Genomic DNA, 21409 nt, shown 5'->3' with positions numbered 1-21409 from the left:
ATCCTTTTTTTTTTTTATTACTTAATTAACACATACTGATTATACAAATTAAGGGGATTCACTGTGAAATTCCATACATGATTATGACATACATTGATCATGTCCACCACCCTTCTTCTGCCCTCTCCTTCCCTTTCCCCCCTTCCCCAAACCCTCTTCCCAGTTCTTAATGTCCCTCTTCTATATTCAGTTCATTAAAAAAAAAATGTTTTCCACATATGAGAGAAAACAAGTAATGCTTGTGTTTCTGCATCTGACTTATTTTCCTGAACCTTATGTCCTCCATTTCCTTCCATTTTGCTGAAAATTACAGGTTTCCAATTCTTCTTTATGGCTTAATAACACTCTGAAAGCACCCAGAAAACCACTCCAGATGCAGGAACTCACACAAGAGATTTTATTAAGCAGACAAGCAGTGTGTCTGCCCTGCCCTGAAAGGTGATGGAGAGAGAGAGAGAGAGAGAGAGAGAGAGAGAGAGAGAGAGAGAGAGAGTGTTTTTATTAAGCAAATGAGCAGAGTGTCATCCCTGAAGGGTGAGAGAGAGAGAGCAAGAGTGAGAGTGAGAAGAGTGAGAGAGAGAGCAAATGGCAGCAGAACTATTCTTAAGTAATGAAAGTACGTGGGATAATCAGACCAATGAATTACGAGAAAGTTAACAATCTAGATTGTAAAATCATGTGGGGCAAAATCAGGGGAGAAATGGCTACAGCCTTGTTCTCTTCATTCACCCATTTTATAAGATCCCTTTTGAGCATATGGGCAAAGGTCCATCTTCAGTAACTGCTTCTTGCTGGGCATGGACATAGAACTGATTACTTGTAGTTGTGCTGGGGATGGGGTGGCCCCTCCTTCATCAGTGTCTGCTCCTGGGATTCATGCAGGGAGTTCTGGTCCAGTAGGTCAAACTCTGGGATCTCCAGTGGCACCTGGCACACCTGCATACCCTGAAGAACCATGGGCCTTGGCTGTAGCAGGTTCAGACCTCCTGTTGCCTCAGGAGTGTCAGCTGAGTGGAAGCCAGAGGACTGTGAATGGTGGTCCCACACTGCTCCAGCAGGTACATGAGGCAGGTGTCGACCTAGGGCAGGAGGCCCAGGAGGAAAATGAAAGGGAAGCATAAGGTGAACATGGTGGCCACATCTCAGGCACAGAAGAAGAAAGAAGCAGAGAAGAGTGTGAGGCCATAGAGGGAGATGAGTGGGAAGGGCTTGTCCTGAGCCCAAGGCATTCAGCAACCAGATGATCAGACAGCAGATGTAGAAGTAGATGGGCCAGCTGTATGCTATCAACCAATTGTGGCCATGCATGGTAGATGCTGCACCAGGATGCATGCTCTTGAGCAGGGAGTACTGACAGGAGGTGATGACCAGGAAGACCCAGATGTCAGTGAAGAAGTTCTTCAGTAGCAACAGGTAGCCCAGGAAAGCAACCAGGCTGCTTAGCCCAATGCTGAAGTTGTTCTCCACCACCCTCCACATCTTATCCAGCAGAGCAAGCTGCTAACATGTGCATGGGACCACATGGCAGGAGGACTGGGTAGGCTGGGTGGGGGTGCGGAGCAGAAACAGAGTGGGGCAAAGGAGATGGAGGAGCAGGAACTGGAGGGGCCTCTGCCACAGGAGACCAGTATGGGGGTGGTACCGTTAGCCAGGTTGAAGTCAAAGGAGGGATTAGGAGGGGGAGAAAAAGTGGGGGGAAGACAAGGTTTCATTGCCAAAAGAAAGTGTTCAGGTTTACCAAAAGAGCAAAGATCAAGTTTAGTGCACAAGAAAGAGAAAACTTGAATGTAGAGAAATCTCTTTATAACTTGCCTGCTTACTCACAGAAGTTGTGTGTCATTAAGTGGCCATTTTGATTGATTATCTTAAGGTTATTGTGGCCAAATATCATTACACAAGCCAGTAAGTTTTAGTGGCTTTAGGTCAGGGACAAGGTAAAGGGGTTTAAGAATGTCTAGTAGACACCCCAGGGGTGAATCTGCCAGAATGGAGGACCTAGATCCCATGGTGGAGTCTGATAAAGAGCCAAGTCAGTCTCCACGTTGTCCTGAGGTCACAGATTAGTCGACTGGAGACAAGGAGGCAGCACAATGATGGGAGTTGTCATCCCCATCAGTGTGTGCCAGGCAAAAGTTGAGGGGGTTGAGGACGTGGCCCCAGGAATTTCGAGAGGAAAAGTGAAGAGGAGCCTCAATCCAGAGAGGGAATCTCCATCATAAAGATCGGCGACCCACCCATCAGATAAGGTCAACTAAAGGGACCAGCACTAACTCTAAAAGTCATGACTGGGGGAACCCCACTCCTCGAGTGCCTTGAGGGCACTGGACAATCAATGGTTGTGTCTCAGGTCAGCAGAGGAGTGTTTAAGTCGACCTAGGGGAAAACTCACCAATCTAAAGGCCAGCAGTGGATGTGGAACCCAGCGTCTGAGCAAATGGAAGGTGAGACCAGCATCTGGGGGTCTGGGGCATCAGATGAGATTCCACTCGCCTAAGTGGCAATAGAAGAGCCATTAGAGTCATGGCACCAATGAAAGCACTCAGCAGATGAGCAAGTGTGCTTAAAGGTGAGAGAGGGGGAGAGAGGATGGAGGGGAAGAGAAAAGGGGAGAGAGAGCAGGGGAGATAGTGAGAGTGAGAGGGAGAGTTTTTATTAAGCAGATGAGCAGAGTATCTGCCCTGAAGGGTGAGAGAGAGAGAGAGAGAGAGAGAGAGAGAGAGAGAGAGAGAGAGAGAGAGAGAGGGAGAGAGAGAGAGAGCAAGAGTGAGAGGAGTGGGAGGGAGAGAGGGAGAGGGAGGGGGGAGGGGGGAGAGAGGAAGAGAGAGAGGAGGGGAGAGGGAGAGGGAGAGGGAGAGAGGGAGAGGGAGGGAGGGAGGGAGGGAGAGAGAGAGAGAGAGAAAGAGAGAGAGAGAGAGAGAGAGAGAGAGAGAGAGAGAGAGAGAGAGAGAGAGAGAGAGAGAGAGAGAGAGAGAGTGCAAATGGCAGGGGAACTATTTTTAAGTAGTGGAAGTTCACGGGTTAATCACACCAATGACTGATGAGGAAGTTAACAATCTATATTGTAAAATGATGTGGGGCAGAATCAGGGGAGAAGTGGCTGCAGCCTTGTTCCCTTCACACTCCACTGTGTATATCTACAATGTTTTGTATATCCATTCATCTGTTGATAGGCACCTGGGCCATATTTTGGATACTGTATATAGTGCCACAATAAACATAGGTATAAAGGTACCTCCTTTGTATGCTGACTTCATTTCCTTAGGATATATACCCAGGAGTGGGATTGCTGGATCATATGGTAGTTCTCATTTTAGCTTTTTGAGGAAACTCTATACTGTTTTCCATAATGGCTATACTAATTTAGCATTCCCACCAAAAGTTTATAGGGTCTACTTTTTCCTTACCAGTATTGTTTTTGTGTGTATGTGTTTGGATGTATGTGTGTTCTTAGCAACAGCCATTTTAACTGGGGTGAAATGGAATCTCAGTGTACTTTTAATTTGCTTTTCCCTGAAAAAGAATTGTACTTTTTTGTATACTTCTTGGCCATTTGCACTTCCTCTTTTGAGAAGTGTCTATTCAGATCATTTGCCCATTTTTTAACTGGATCACTTGTTCTTTTGCTGTTATGTTTTTTGAATACTGTATATATTCTGGATATTAATCCTCTGTCACATGAATAACCGGCAAAGATTTCTCCCAATCTGTAGGTTGTCTCTTTACTCTGTTGATTGTTTCCTTTGCTATGCAGAAGTTTCTTAATTTAATGTAATCCCATTTGCCAATTCTTGCTTTTATTTCCTGTGCTTTTGGAATCCTTTCCAGGAAATTGTTGTTTGTACCAATATCTTGAAGTGTTCCCCGATGTTTACCTCTAGTAATTTTGGAGATGTGGGTCTTCCATTAAGGTCTTTGATCCATTTTGAGTTTAATTTTGTACAGAGTGATAGATAAGGGTCTAGTTTCACCCTTCAACATGTGAATATCCAGTTTCCCACTCCATTCTCTAAGTATTAGCCAGATAACTCTGTGTTACAAATTACAGAAATCCAATACAAAATGACTTACTCAAAAAACTAGGGTTGGATGAGTTCACTCATGGAAGAGCTGGCTTCAAGCACGGCTGTGTCTACATACTTAACCAGCATCAGGAATATATTTCTTCTTCATTTGTTCAGGAAGAGAGGAACTCTAGATTCTCATTCAACGTGGCATGTGACTATCTGCAAAACAGCTGACCGATGCAAAACAACTTTGCCCAGTGTCACATAGACAAATGGGGAAGCAGGTAGGGACTGGAATTCACTCCTTTTAGCAACTACTACAGTGCAGGTTCAACGGGTGCAGAGTAACAGAATAAAACTACATATCAGGAAATCGATATTGACATTCAATTGTATTTGGGCTTCATAAAGCATTATTTCATAAAACCTTGACAAAACTTCTAAAAATGATCCCTGTTAAAACCAAAACTTAAGACATTAAGCTGCTTGCCCCAAATCTCACAGCTTTTAAATTATAGAACTATCTCTGTCTGTCTGTCCATCCATCTGTAAGCCTCTGTATACTCTTACTGACCCTCTTCTCTTATGGAGGCTACAGATCAGGAAGGGGCAGGCAGACCATCACATGCTGTGTTAAATAAGGATCCATAGTTAGAACTCTCAGGAGATGGGAGTTGAGAAAGAAATGGAAGAATGTTGTTTGTATTAAAAGAACTTGTAGTTCAGGTACGGAACCAAAAGATACAGAATGGAAACCACTTATGCACTTTCTATGTTCTGCTAGTGCTCTGTAGTTTGGCTTGTTTTGCTAATACACTCATTTATTAACCATTTCACATGCAGTACTATTGTCTTTAATTTCTACAAGTGTAATCTAGGAAACTGAGACAGTTCAGCAATTTCCCAGGATCAGCTCCCTGGTGAGCAATGGAACTAGGACACAAACACAGACCTACACATGTTGGATCAATGCTCTTTCCACAAAGTCACTGCCCTCCCCCCAAAAAACACCCAAATTAGTGCCTAGTCTGCAGCTGCACGTAGCCTGTATACACATCTCTGCAGGGTTCACATTCCTGCATTCTCCTCCTTTCTCACCTGTTATAGTCCTGCTGTTACCAACTTATTTAATTCCTGCAATTTGCACTGTTTTTCACAATCTGTTGTCATTTCTTAGAAGTGCTTGCTCAATAACTACACTATTTGCCATGAAAACCAGGACTCAAGAATGTGTAGAAGTTTCCCCACAGGTTGATTAACCTGAGTTCAGTGAGCCCAACTGAAGCAAAAGTACTGGGAAAACCCTGGGACTCTCCAATGCAAGGAACTGATTCTTGTCCCTGGACTTTCCTCAGGTCCACTAAACAACCAAAGCCACAGAATAATGAAAAGGAAACCAGCTGGCCCAGTCCTCCAAAAATATTCTGTTGCTTATTTGAAACAAGGGAAGTAAAAAAGAAAGCCCAGTTCACTCTATTTCTTATAGACACAGTCATTGTCAGCAATAAGGGATGACTATTACCCAATTACTGTCCTCAGAGTCACATAGGTCCACCAGCAGTTAAATAGGTCCTCAGGAAGCCTGAGGTGCACAGCACAGAGGAGCAGGCTGACTTCTATGTAGTGGCAGCTGGTTCTGTGTTTAGTAGGGCCTGTGTTTTGTTTAATGCTCTGTCTTGGAATTCTAAATAATTTTTGACATGGGGCTCCACATTTTATTATGACTTTGGGCCCTACAAACTATACAGCCAATCCTGCATGGGAAATATGTCCTTGCCAAAATGAATGGTAATAAAGATGCCCCAGGGACATCTTCAATGCATACAAACAAGAAGAGGTTGGGCAAGAACCTGACTTTGGCTTTTTCATGGCTGTAAGAAAGAGAACCATGAGGCAAGAACTCCCACTATTTCTGAGTAAATGAGTGTGAAGCACAGGATGGGGAATAGAAGACATAGAAGGTAAGAATGAAAAAGTAGATGAAACTGAAGCAAGAACTAAAGACAGGCAGTCAGTGTAGATAGGTAATCGGGTCAGATCTTAAAAATGGAGGCAGGTTTGGGTCCTGGAAATTGGAGACCTGTCCGGGAGATTGGAATGGTAATGCCTCCAGAGCCCTTTGATTACCAAGATTACCTGCTTATACTGCCCCTTCCAGAATGTTGTAAATGAATTACCCTCTGAGCAGACAGGGAACTTCTAATTAATGACCCAGTGGGCTGCTGCTCCCTTCCTACCCCATCACTCTACCTTGTCCCTTCCAGCCCACTAACATCTCCTGGGCCTAGTCACCTACACGGGAAGGAGAGAGAAAAGGGGAAGAAGTCAGGAGAACAAAGAAAACCTAAAATGTATAAAAAAGGCAGGACCTGCTCACTTCTTGGGATGACAGGACACCAACTCTGGACCCCTTCTCCCTCCCAGGAGAAGTCTATGTTACTATTTTTTAAATAAAACTTGCTTTCTATGCTTGCCTCAGCCACTTCTCTAATGTTTAAACTTCAGCATTTGAGGGAGCAGAATTCGTCACTGATAATCAGCAGTATCAGAAACAAAACATGAAAGCCTTTGCATAAAGAGATACTGAAGAGATGACACAGGGCGGGACAAGTTAGATTTCCATTTTAGAAAAATCATTGTGGTCAGAAAATGGATTTTTAAAGGGTAAAGGTAAAACAAGGAGTGACAACTTAGTCAACTGTAACCATCCAATGAAGCAATATGGGAAAGTAATGAATCAAAGAAATACCTAGGGAATAAAGTCCATATAAATGGGTGAAACTAATACTTCAGGTTTCCTTTCTTATAATGATTGTCCTCTTCTTTTGTATGAATACAACTCCAAATTCAGAGTTGACCATGTGGAGTTGAAACAGCCCCTCTTTCATTCTTTTGTTGTTGTTGTTGTTGTTGTTTCATTTGTTCTTTTTAATTACACATGACAGTAGAATGTATTTTTGGCATATTATACCCACATGGAGTATAACTTCCCATTCTTGTGGTTGTACATGATGTGGAGTTACACTGGTTGTGTATTCATATATGAACTTGAGAAAGCTATGTCTGATTCTTTCTACTGTCTCTCCTATTCTCACCCCTCACTCCCTTCCCTTTGATCCCCTTTGTCTAATCCAATGAACTTCTATTCTTTCCTCCCCCACCCCTGTATTGTGTGCTAGCATTCCCATATTCTTTCATTCTTTTTTGAAGTTAGAAGTTGCCAGGTGATACAGGTGTGGCCAGTGAAAGACAGGCAGAAGCCACTGGAGTGGAGCAAGGTGGATGCAGGAGTGGAGGTTTCCTCATCTTCCAGAGAAGTTACTGTTTTTCTGACAAAGAGAAATGGGCTCAGATGACTCATGCCTTTTGTTCATGAACCTTCTCCGTTTTGTGATTATAAGATAAAGAGTCACAGGATCAAGATAAAAGCTGGAAGGGACTTAAGTCCTTCATGGCAACATTGTCACTTGCTTCTGATGGCTCTTCCCAAGACTTTGTGTTCCTGAGGAATATGAAATCCAGGTTAGCTAATCTACTCTGGATGGACTTCTATTATGTTCCACTGCATGCAATCCTAACAGATGCAGTTGATTATCAGCTAAATTCTGATGAGGAAGAAGACAAAAGTTTCAATTTGGGACCCCAAATACCCCCATATGGATGGCATGTGATGTTATAGAAAAAGTCATCCAAGGATATTAGTAAGGCCCTGTAGCACATCTAAATGTGGAAGAGAAAATGAAGCAGAAGGTGATACAGTAGAAGCCCAAAGTTTTCATCACTGGGTAAGCCAAGTCTGAGGACAGAGCCCTGGAGAAGGTCATGGTCAGCAGAGCACCTAAAGAATGCTGAAATCAGACCTTTGTTGAGATGAGAAAAGAAATGGACAAGATGAACTTTGCCTTCAATTTTGTTTGAAGGTGACTATATAAAATAGGTATTTATTGGTGAAGAACTATTATAATACCTCAGGGCTCCATGAAGTTAAAAGTGAGTTAAAGAAGGATAGTGTTAGGGAGGAATGGATCCTGGGCTTCTTACCAGATTCTACAATTCCTAAAGCTTGAGAGAGCTATATGGTTTGGATGTGAGGTGTCCCCCAAAATCTCACATGTAAGACAATGTAAGAAGGTTCAGAGGAGAAATGATTGGGTTGTAAGAATCTTAAATCAGTGAATTAATTCCTGATGGGATTAAATGAAGTGGTAGGGTGTGGCTGGAGGAGGTGGAAATTGGGGCAGGTGTGGCTATGGGGTATATATTTTGTATCTGTAGAGTGGGATCTCTCTCTCTGCTTCCTGTTCACCATGATATAAACTGTTTCCCTTCACCACCCTCTCCAGCCATGATGTTCATCTTCACCTTAAGACCTGAGGAATGGAGCTGGCCTTCTGTGGACTAAGATCTCTGAAACCCTGAGCTCTCAAATAAACCTTTCCTCCTTTACAATTGTGCTGGTCAGATCATTTAGTCACAGCAGTGAAACAGCTGACTAAACAGGTGCCAAGGTGAACATGCAGAAACCAGCACTGAATATTTGGAGGCAGCAAAAAGCCTGGTGTCCAACCAGGTCTAGTGAAGAGAGACAAGAACACTGAGCCCTCCCTGGAGAAAAGAGTTGAACTTGGCCAGAGGTCACCAACCAGAACTAAGAACAGGGATTCTGACCAGTGGAACAAGAGAAAGTAACAAATGTGGGGCTGGCTTATAGGAGAAAACAAGGCTAGAAGGACAAGGCTGGTCAGAAGCCCTGATCCTTTCCTTAGGAAATCACATTTGGAACCCAAGCCAAGATCATGGGCCGCATGCTTTCTGGGGGCCAGGAAAGTACAGAGCCCTTCTACATGCCACCAAAGGACAAAATCGTCAACTTTCCTTCACCAAACTATTGTCTCTAATCAATGCAAGAAGAAACTTAGTGCTTATTGATCCTCTGCTATTTACCCCATTTGTCTGCTATGATCACGTGCAGTCTGCCAGCATATCGACGCGTTTTTTGAGTGCAGATTGCTCACTGTCAGGCGCCTATCATCTGCCATTTGCCTGCCTCTCGCCTGTCCATTGCCTGCCTTACTCCTATCCATCACCCAACGCATGAGGTTCACCTTCCAATCATCCGACAACAGTCAGCAAACTGACGACCGACCGCCAGTGGAGCACCAGCTGCCTGCAGTGTTTCAGTACCTGCAGGTTTGATTACACGTGGCTACCACCATTTTGAGACAACAGCCAGGCCCTGTAGGACCCCTGGCCGGACTGACTGAGCCCCATCTCCAGGATCCCTCAGCCCAACCCATCACTCCCTGCCTCTGGGGCCCTCACATCGACTGACTGCTCCCTGCCACCAGGACCCCCAGACCAACTGACTGCACCCCATCACCAGGAACCCAGACTGACTGCAACCGGTCTCCAGGATCCCACAACCACACCAAACACACCCAACCTCCAGGACCCATGCCTGACCAATTGCATCCCGCCTCCAGGACCTCCTGCTGACCACGGCCACACCCTGAGCTGCAGCTCCCCATGTGCCAACATGTTTTGAAGCCAGAGCAGCCATCTTGGATAATCCTGGAAGCCATAGCTCGGATCTTTAGGTGGGACAAAACCCATCCTGAGATGTCTGCTGGAGGCTTGAAGCTCATTGTCAGGTACCTCTCATGCATCAGGCTACTGAACTCTGGGAGGTTTCATTACTATATGACTGTTATACTGTAGATTTTCTTTTTTCTCCTGATTGAAAAAAATTAAGTTTTTATTTCTTTACTTTTCTTGCTCTCTTTTCCTTTTGTTTACCTGTTCCCTCAGAGTCTCTTTCTCCCTTTTTTGCATGCTAACATCCAATTTCTTTTGATTACACTCTCACCCATTCTATTATCTAGAACTTCTGTATATTCTTTTCTTATCCCATTAACAGCCACCATCTACATCCCTCTGCATCCTCTTTGTCCTCCATTTGAAACTGCTGACCTTATTGCAAATCTGTTTTACTGAAGATAATATTTGAACTCATTCTGTTTATTATGACAATTTTGTTATTGTCCTCATAGGCGCTATTTGGTCTAGGATTGCATAGTGTCTGAATAGGGCACTGCTAATATTGATCTCCCCTTAAAGAAAGGGTTTTGGAAACCTATAGGGCCACTATAAGCCTATAGGGGGAAATCTGCAATACCCTAGATCTGCACTGCTAGAACATGAACAACATTAAAAATCAAGGGAAGAAAATGATTCAAACAAATCTAGATTCTATAGTAGTAGAATCCAAAGACAGTATGTTAGAAGAAATGTCAGAAAAGGACTTCAGATTATACACAATTAAGATGATTTGTGAAGCAAAAGATGAGAAAAGACAGCAAATGCAGGCAATGAATGATAATACCAATAAGCTGACAGAGCAACTGCAGTAAGCAAAAGATCATTTCAACAAAAACATAGAGATTCTCAAAAAAAAACCAAAAGGAAATCCTTGAAATGAAGGAAACAATAAACCAAATGAAAATTCAATGGAAAGCATCACCAAAAGACTAGATCACTTGGAAGACAGAACCTCAGACAATGAAGACAAAATATTTAATCTTGAAAATAAAGTTGCCCAAACAGAGAAGATGGTAAGAAATCATGAACAGAATTTCCAAGAACTATGGGACAAAATGAAAAGACCAAATCTAAGAATTATTGGGATTGAGGAAGGCACAGAGATACAAACCAAAGGAATGAACAACCTATTCAATGAAATAATATCAGAAAATTTCCCAAGCCTGAAGAATGAAATGGAAAATCAAATACAAGAGGCTTACAGAACACCAAATGCGCAAAATCACAACAGATCCACACCAAGGCACATTATAATGAAAATGCCTAACATTCAAAATAAAGATAGGATTTTGAAGACCACAAGGGAAAAGCATCAGATTACATATAGGGGGAGACCAATATGGATAGCAGTCAACTTCTCAACCCAGACTCTAAAAGCTAGAAGAGCCTGGAACAACGTATTTCAAGCTCTGAAAGAACATGGTTGACAACCAAGAATACTATACCCAGCAAAACTAACCTTCAGATTTGAAGATGAAATAAAATCTTTCCATGATAAACAAAAGTTAAAAGAATTTACAAATAGAAAGCCTGCGCTACAGAATGTTCTCAACAAAATATTCCATGAGGAGGAAATGGAAAATAACAATGTAGGTCAGTAAAGAGAGGAACTACCTTAGAGAAAAACCACTCAAAGGAGAAAGCAAACCAATTTAAAAGCAAAAAATAAGCCAAATGACTGGGAATACAAATCATATCTCAATAATAACCCTGAACGTTAATGGCCTAAACTCATCAATCAAAAGACATAGACTGGCAGAATGGATTAAAAAAAAAGACCCAACAATATTCTGCCTGCAAGAGACTCATCTCATAGAAAAAGACATCCACAGACTAAAGGTGAAAGGATGGGAAAAAACCTACCTCGCACATGGACACAGTAAAAAGCGGGGGTTTCCATCCTTATATCAGATAAAGTGGACTTCAAGCCAAAGTTAGTCAGAAGGGATAAAGAAGGACATTTCATACTGCTTAAGGGAACCATAAATCAGGAAGACATAACGATGGTAAATATTTATGCCCCAAACAATGGTGCATCCCTGTACATCAAACAGATCCTTCTCAATTTCAGGAATCACATAGACCACAACACAATAATTCTGGGTGACTTTAATGCACCACTGTCACCACTAGATAGATCTTCCAAACAAAAACCAACCAAAGAAACCATAGAACTCAATAACACAATCAATAACCTAGACTTAATAGACATATATAGAATATTCCATCCATCAACGAGTGGATTCACTTTCTTCTCAGCAGCACATGGAACCTTCTCGAAAATAGACCATGTGTTATGCCACAAAGCAGCCCTTAGGAAATGCAAAAAAATAGAGATACTGCCTTGTCTTCTATCAGATCATAATGGACTGAGAATAGAAATCAATGACAAAATAAAAAACAGAAATTACTCCAACACCTGGAGACTAAACAATATGCTACAAATGAAACATGGATAACAAAAAACATCAGGGAGGAGATAAAAAAATTCTTAGAGATCAATGAGAATGATGACACAACATATCAAAATTTCTGGGACACTATACTAAGAGGAAAATTCATTGCATGGAGCACATTCCAGAAAAGAATGAAAAGTCAACAACTAAATGACCTAACATTACAGCTCAAAGCCCTAGAAAAAGAAGAACAGATAACAGCAAAAGTAGTAGAAAACAGGAAATAATTAAAATCAGAGCTGAAATCAATGAAATTGAAACAAAAGAAACAATTCAAAAAATTGACAAAACAAAAAGTTGGTTCTTTGAGAAAGTAAACAAAATACACAAACCCTTAGCCACACTAACAAAGAGAAGGAGAAAGAAAACTCAAATTACTAAAATTTGTGATGAAAAAGGAAATATCACGACAGACACCACTGAGATACAGAACATAATGAGAAGCTACTTTGAAAATCTGTATTCCAAAAAAATAGAAACTACCGAAGACATTGACAAATTTCTAGAAACATATGCTCCTCCCAAACTGAACCAGGAGGTCATACACAATTTAAACAGATCAATATCAAGCAATGAAATAGAAGAAGCCATTAAAAACCTACCATCCAAGAAAAGCCCAGGACTGGACGGATTCTCAGCCAAGTTCTACAAGACCTTCAAAGAAGAACTCATTCCAATACTTCTCATAGTATTCCAGGAAATAGAAAAGGAGGGAACCCTACCAAACTCATTCTATGAAGCTAATATCACCCTCATACCCAAACCAGGCAAAGACACATCAAGGAAAGAAAATTTTAGACCAATATCCTTGATGAATATAGATGCAAAGATCCTTAACAAAATATTGGCAAACCGTATCCAAAACCATATTAAGAAAATTGTGCACCACGATCAAGTGGGGTTCATCCCTGGAATGCAAGGATGGTTTAACATCCGTAAATCAATAAACATAATCCATCATGTCAATAGACTTAAGGATAAGAATCATATGGTTATATCAATTGATGCAGAAAAAGCATTTGACAAAATACAACACCGCTTCATGATCAAAATACTAGAAAAAATAGGGATAGTAGGAACATACCTGAACATTGTAAAGGCTATTTATGCTAAGCCCATGGCCAACATCATTCTTAATGGAGAAAAACTGAAACAATTCCCTTTAAAAACGGGAACAAGACAGGGATATCCTCTTTCACCACTTCTATTCAACATTGTCCTCAAAACTCTAGCCAGAGCAATTAGCAAAGAAATTAAAGGGATACAACTAGGAAAAGAGGAGCTTAAACTGTCACTATTTGCTGATGACATGATTCTATATTTAGAGGATTCAAAAAACTCCTCCAGAAAACTTCTAGACCTCATCAATGAATTCAGCAAAATAGCAGGCTATAAAATCAACACGCATAAATCTAAAGCACTTTTATACACAAGTGACGAAACAGTTGAAAGGGAAATGAGGAAAACAACTCCATTTGTAATAGCCTCAAAAAATATAAAATACTGGGAATCAATCTAACCAAAGAGGTAAAAGATCTCTACAATGAAAACTACAAAACATTGAAGAAAGAAATTGAGGAAGACCTTAGAAGATGGAAAGATCTCCCATGTTCTTGGATAGGCAGAATTAATATTGTCAAAATGGCCATACTACCAAAAGTGCTATACAGATTCAATGCAATTCCAATTAAAATCCCAATGATGTACCTTACAGAAATCATGAAATTCACCTGGAAGAATAAGAAACCCAGAATAGCTAAAGCAATCCTTAGCAGGAAGAATGAAACAGGGGGTATCGCAATACCAGAACTTCAACTATACTACAAAGAAATAGTAACAAAAACAGCATGGTATTGGCACCAAATAGACAGGGAGATCAATGATACAGAATAGAGGACACGGACACAAACCCAAATAAATATAATTTTCTCATACTAGACAAAGGTGCCAAAAATATGCAATGGAGAAAAGATAGCCTCTTCAACAAATGGTGCTGGGAAAACTGGAAATCCATATGCAACAGAATGAAACTAAACCCCTATCTCTCACCTTGCACAAAAATCAACTCACAATGGACCTCGGACCTCAGAATCAGACCAGAGACCCTGCATCTTATAGAAGAAAAAGTAGGTCCAAATCTTCAACTTGTTGGCTTAGGATCAGACTTCCTTAACAGGACTCCCATAGCACAAGAAATAAAAGCAAGAATCAACAACTGGGATAGATTCAAACTAAAAAGCTTTCTCTCAGCAAAGGAAACTGTCAGCAATGCTAAGAGAGAGCCTACAGAGTGGGAGAATATCTTTGCCACTCATACTTCAGATAGAGCGCTAATTTCCAGAATATATAAAGAACTCAAAAAACTCTACACGAAGAATACAAATAACCCAATCAACAAATGGGCTAAGGAGATGAACAGACACTTCACAGAAGAAGGTCTACAAGCAATCAACAAACATATGAAAAAATGTTCACCATCTTTAGTAATAAGAGAAATGCAAATCAAAACTTCACTAAGATTCCATCTCACCCCAATTAGAATGGCGTTTTTCAAGAATACAAGCAACAATAGGTGTTGGCGAGGATGTGGGGAAAAAAGTACACTCATACAGTGCTGGTGGGGCTGCAAATTAGTGCAGCCACTCTGGAAAGCAGTGTGGAGATTCCTTAGAAAACATGGAATGGACCCACCATTTGACCCAGCTATCCCACTCCTCGGCCTATACCCAAAGGACTTAAAATCAGCATACTACAGAGATATAGCCACATCAATGTTCATAACTGCTCAATTCACAATAGCCAGACTGTGGAACCAACCTAGATGTCCTTCAATTGATGAATGGATAAAGAAACTGTGGTATATATATACAATGGAATATTACTCAGCTATGAAGAACAATAAAATTATGGCATTTGCAGGCAAATGGATGAAATTGGAGAATATCATGCTAAGTGAAATAAGCCAATCTCAAAAATCCAAATGATGAATGATATCACTGATAAGCGGATGATGATACATAATGGGGGGGTGTGAGGGGTGCAAGAATGGAGGAAGGAGGGACTGCATAGAGGGAAAAGAGGGGAGGGAGGGGTGGGCTGGAAGGAAAAAATAACAGAATGAATCAAACCTCATTACCCTATGTGAATGTATGATTACGCAAATGGTATGCTGTTACTCCATGTACAAACAGAAACAACATGTATCCCATTTGTTTACAATAAAAATAAATTTTAAAAAAAGAAGAAACTTAGTATAAATGCTGCTAACTAGCATGATGCAGTTTGACTACTTTGTATCAGGCCTGTATAAGGTTCTTTGTATAATTTATTTACCTTCCTACATTATTTATGGGTCAAAATCTTGGTTCTACCATTTTCCATCCCATTGCTAATGGTGGATAATGAGCTATACCACTTGGCATTGTTGTCAAGGTGCAATAAGATGGGGACATCCCAGAAGACTGGGACCCAAAGTAGAGGCTCAAAAATCTATTGTTTTTTGCTACAGACTCAACACCTTATTGAGTGATATTTATGTGGTCATCTCACAGGTGCAACAAATTTGAATTAAAATGAACAAGCATCCCAGAAGAAATCTAAAGCCAGGTTACTTTACACCAAAAATGGTATAGATTCTATTGTGTTTCAGATAATAATAGTAATAATTATAACAATCACCATTTCTCAAATAGCTGTTGTTGACCAGACACTGAGAAAGACCTTATGTATTATACCATCCTCTAAGTAAATATATGGGACAGATACTTTTATTAAGTGGATTTCCAAGTCCCAGAGTTCCAAAGTAAGACTGTAATTAGAACCAGGCTTTTTAACTGCTAAGACTGTGCACTCATCATAAAAACTAAGCTTTCTGACACCATAAACTTGTCCAGAAACATAGACCTGCTGCATAGGCCAATGATCTTGTCTTTCACAATCACAAGAAAGACTTTTTAAAATCCTTTTCCAAAATACACTTGGATCTCATTGCAGGAATTCATTGGCCAATTAAGACACAGTTGAGGGAATAAATACCAGTTATAGTTTATCTGGAAAGGTACTTAGGATGCACCTATCAAGCTTTTCAACTCTCCTGCCGGAAAAGATAATTATGAGAGACTATTAAGGGTCAAAATGTGGTGTGGTTTCATGTTCAGAAAAACCAGTTCCCTCTAAAGTTCCAAACCACAATGCCCTGGGAGTCAAACAGTGTCCAGATTCCTGGGCAAAAGTAACAGCAAGAATCAGAGACTAAATAAAATATGAATAAGTCATTTTCTCTGCTCTCCCCACTAATATCAGTTCTTGCCCAACAATTTTTGACTATTAACAAAAAGAACAACAGTAGTTATTAACTACAATGTGTGTTCTACATGCTTAACATTTGTGAATGTCTGCACTTTAGATTTTGTGGGACAGAAAGTCCTCACCACATCCCACTCACAATGTCATTTGGATTTTATATGAGCAAGAAGTAGACTTTTACCATGGTAGAATATGGAGATTCTGTCCTTAACCAGCATGTAGCATTACCTGCACAAATACTCACAGTGAGATAAAGTAGTTTGTCAGATGTCAAATAACTAGTAAGTGGTGGAGTAAAGATTCTAAATCAGGATGTGTAGTGCCAGAGTGTGTACATCTAGACAAAGTACAATACTGTCTCACCTAATACTGTTTACCTTGTTTCTTATTAAACTATGAGTTCCTTGATGGATGAGATTTTAGTTTTCATTTCTGAATTACTAGAATTCAGTTTGCAGAAGGAACTCAAATAAAATGAATCGAAAGGAATTGCATTGAATGAGTGGTTATTTAATCTTTCCCCATATTATTGCTCACATTCCCACTTTACTAGCATCTCACATAAAACTAGCATTTTCAAAGAGTTTTTGTTTTCCCTAAATCTGTTGCATGCTCCCAGAATTTATTTGTGCCTGGGTAGAAATCCACTCATGTTATAATTCATCTTGACATCGTCTACATAAGTAACTTTTGGCATGCTCACATCATGTTTGTATGAATTGTTCAGATTTAGCAATGATTGATTACATTTAGGTAGTGGGTTTGGCACTTTCCTATGTCATCAGTTATTTCCACAACTTTGTGAAATAGGTATTATCTCCATTTCACAGATGGGCAAACAATGAGCAAATCATGAGTCAAAAATGATCAGGGATCAACCTAAAGCTAATTATTAACAGATTTGAAACTAGGGCTTAAAGGGGTGTGTGTGTGTGTGTGTGTGTGTGTGTGTACCAAGATGATGTTCTGTAACATAGGACTTTTGTCGTTATTTTTAGGGCCTTGCACATATTAGGAACCCTGAAAGTTTCACTTATCAAGGTATGAGTGTATATTGAATGGTGAGTTGTACTAGATACAACTAGCCAATAGCTTCCCACAACTTCAGTGAAATTAAAAGGCAAATAAAATAACAATTGTAATGAAGGTAAGCTTAGGGCTCAATCAATTGCAGGAGTTGTGGGTTCCTCTTAGGGATGGCCTGGTGTGTCTCTATTCAGCTGGGAGAGAATTCTTAAAAGAGCTGAACAAAAACTAGAGAGCAAAAAACAGCTCTTAGTTTCTCTAACCTGAGATAAAGCTTATGGCTTTCAAAAATGAAGATGAAATTAAAACTTCATTAGATCAACATAACTGAGAGGATCTAGAAGTAGTATACTAGCCTAAGAAGTGTTAAAGAGTTTCTTACACTATGAGAAAAATAATAATAGAATACTTGTATCTACAAAAAGGAACATGAAAATGGTAAATATATGAATAAATATCAAAATGTTATTCTCATTTTTAATGTTTTAAAAGATTAGTGACTATCTAAAGCAAAATTATAAAAGTAGACTGTGAGACTTATCCTAATTATAGAAATAAAGCTTATGAGGATTGCAAAAATGATGGTACAGAATCAAGCTTAAGATTTTGACATTACATGTTATTGACACATTGGAAATCTAAGGGTAAAAAAGCAAACAAACTTAAAACAAAGGTTCAGTCAAAAAGCCAAAAGGGGGAATAAAATGGAATACTAAATATACTTAATTACTCTTAAAGAAGGCAGGGAAAGCAGAGGAAAGAGGAGCAAAAAAAAGAAATAGGACTATTATAAAATATGTTGTGAGATAGTATATTTAAACCTCATCATATCAATAATTACATTAGATATACATAAGCCAAATATCCCCATTATCAGATTATATAAAACAAAGACCCTAGTAAATACTGTTTTCAAGACTTGTATTTTAAAATATAAAATCACATATAAATTAAAGTAAGAGGATTAGAAAAGGATATATCATACAAGTTGTAAATAAAAGTTGCATTGGCCATATAAATAACAGAGAAGGAGACATGTGGACAAGAAGTATTAGCACAGATAAAAGAAGATCTCCTGTCATGATAAAAGTGTCACTGTGTAATGAACATTCAAAATGCATGGAACAAACCTAGAACACAAAAGAGAAATAAGTTAATTTACAACTATAGCTGGAGACTTCAAAATTTATTTCTCAATACATGATAAAGCAAGTGGACAAAAAAACCCCACTTTGGTTTAGTTCTTTATACCCTTAATATTATTCTTAATATTATTTCAATATTTTTAAATTGCTTCACAGTCATTCAGCCAATTTCTGAAACATTTTGAGAGTAAACAACATATTCCTAAGTTATCCATGAGTGAAAGAAGAAACTTTAAGGAAATCTTTCCCCCAAAATACTGGCAAATATTTTCAGCTTAAAAATAATGAAATAATAAGAAATTGAAATCTGTGGTATGCAATTAGAGCATGGTTTAGATGGAAACATACCACTCCATCTTTTATCAGAAAAAATTAAAGATAAAAGGCAAAAATCATTTACCTAAAGATCTACTTTTAAATAACTAGAATTTTTGTAAAAGTAAACCAAAAGTAAAAAGTCAAATAAAAAAGAGCAAAAAAATATATATATAGATATATAGATATATAAACATATAAATAAGAAAAAAAAAAAGAGGAAACCAGCCTTAGCATTGCAGAAAACTACCAAATCAGAGAGATAAACTATGATAGAGGAAAAAAGGAATAGAAGATCTGGAAAACACTGGCAAAATGATAGGGCAAATCCTTGCCTATCAATAAAAAATTTAAATGTGTATAAACCACTATAATTAAATGTTACAGAGTGGCTGAATAAATTTTTTTAAAAAGTGCTCTATCTGCTCCCTGTGGAAGACTTGCCTTATCTTTAATGTTTTACGTAAGCTGAGAGGGAAAGGATGGAAGACATTCCAAGGAAACTAAAACTGAAAGTGAGCAGAAGTAGCCAGGCACATTTCAGAGAGTCTATAGGTCAGCTATGCACCCAACACCAGAGCACCCAAATATATGAAGCAAATTTTATTAGATCTAAAGGAAGAGTTGGACTGCAGTACTATAGTAGCAGGGGACCTCAACATCCCACTTTCAATAATGAAGAGGTTATCTAGACAGAAAACCAAAGGAGAAACATAGGACTTATATTGCAACATAGAGCAAGTGGACCTCAGACATTTACACATCATTCCAGACAGTAGCTGCAGAACACACATTTTTCTCAACTGCACATGAAGCATTTTCCAGGACAGATCATATGTTAGGCCATGACAGAGTCATATCAGGCATAGTTTCTGATCACAATGATAAAAAAAAAAAACAAAACTGCAAATCAATAACAAGAGAGACATCTGAAACACTGTGAATATGTGGAAACCAATGCATCAATAAAATATCAGAAGAGGAATTTAAAATTTTCTTGAGATCAATGAGAATGAAAACACACTATACTAAAACTTAGGTACACAGCAAAGCAGTTCAAAGGGGTAATAGCAATAAACACCTACATCCAAAAATAAGAAAGTCTTACAATAAAAACACCTAATGATGCACCTACAGAAGCTACATAAACAAGAAGGAACAAAACTTGAAACAATTAGAAAGAAGGAAATAATAAAAATCAAAGCAGAAATAAATAAAATGGACACTAGAAAAACCAAAGATCAATGAAATGTAGAGTTGAGTTTTTGAAAAAAGTAAATAAAATTGACAAATCTTTACCTAGATTAAGAAAAAAGAGAATAATCAAATAAGTAAAAGCAAAGATAAAAAGGAAACATTACAATTGATACCACAGAAATGCAAATAATTATGAGACCATTATTGAGAATTATACACTAATAAATTAAAAACCTAGAAGAAATGGATAATTTCATGGACATGCACAATTTATCAAGTTTAAAACATGAAGGAAGAGAAAACCTAAACAAACAAGTGAGTAGATAAATTGAAGAAGTAATAAAATTCTTCCACCAAAGAAAAACCCAGGACCACTTCTGAGTTCTATCAAACAGTTAAAAAATAACTAATACCAATTCTTCTCAAACTCTTCAGAAAACTGAAGAGGAGGGAATACTTCCAAACTCATTTTATGAATCCAGCAAAACCAGAAAAAGATACATCAAAACAAGAAATAAAACTATAGTACAGTATCTCTGACGAACATATATGCAAAACTCTTGGACAAAACACTAACAAATCAAATTCAACAACACATTAAAAAAAGATCAATTACTACAATCAAGTGGAAGTCATCCTAGGCATGCAAAAATGGTTCAACATACTCAAATCTATAAATATGATATAGTACCATATCACAAAGACAATATAAGATTGTTTTGATAAATGCAGAAAAAACATTTGATAAAATTCAATAACCCCTCATGATAAAAAATCTTGATAAATTAGGTATAAAAGCATGTACCTCAGCACAATACAGACCATACATGACCAACCCACAGCTACTATGATGTGAAACAGGCAAAATCTAAAAAATTTTCCTCCAAGATCAGGAAGAAGGGAAGAATGCTCACTTTCATCACTTCTATTTCAACATAATACTGAAAGTACTAGTCAAAGCAATTAGGCAAGAGAAAGAACTGAAAGGCATCCAAATTGGAGCGTAGGAAGCCAAATTATCCATGCTTGCTGGCAGTATGATCTTATACAGAAAAAAAAAAAAAAAAAAACCTGAAGGCTACACCCACCCTGCCACACACACTTACAACTAATAAAAAGTTCCATAAAGTTTCAGAATACAGAATCAAGGTACAAAAATCAGTGTAATTCCTATATACTGGTAGTGAACTACATGAAAAAGAACTTTAAAAAATTCCATTTACAATAGTTACCAAAAGTAACAATAATGAGATTTTAGGTAAAACCTTAATAAAAGGGGTGGAAAATCTCTACACTAAAAATTATAGAACAGTGAGGAAAAAAACTGAAGAAGACACACAAAAATGGAAAGATATCCCATGTC

The 21409-nt window shown here is 38.8% G+C and overlaps 1 long non-coding RNA gene across 1 annotated transcript; it reads right to left on the bottom strand.

The window, feature by feature from the left end:
• Positions 1 to 242: 242 nt before the first annotated feature.
• On the bottom strand, positions 243 to 20931 carry LOC124968073 (uncharacterized). The gene is made up of 4 exons (XR_007105633.1): positions 20852 to 20931; positions 4069 to 4234; positions 2390 to 2490; positions 243 to 1079 (listed from the first exon to the last, which is right to left on the bottom strand). It is a non-coding gene; the product is annotated as an uncharacterized LOC124968073 (long non-coding RNA).
• Between the last annotated feature and the right edge of the window lie 478 nt (positions 20932 to 21409).

Source organism: Sciurus carolinensis, chromosome 1 (assembly GCF_902686445.1).
Source record: "Sciurus carolinensis chromosome 1, mSciCar1.2, whole genome shotgun sequence".
Lineage (NCBI taxonomy): Eukaryota > Metazoa > Chordata > Mammalia > Rodentia > Sciuridae > Sciurus > Sciurus carolinensis.
The sequence above is the reverse complement of the archived record's forward strand: the minus strand, read 5'-3'. Positions and strand labels throughout refer to the sequence as shown.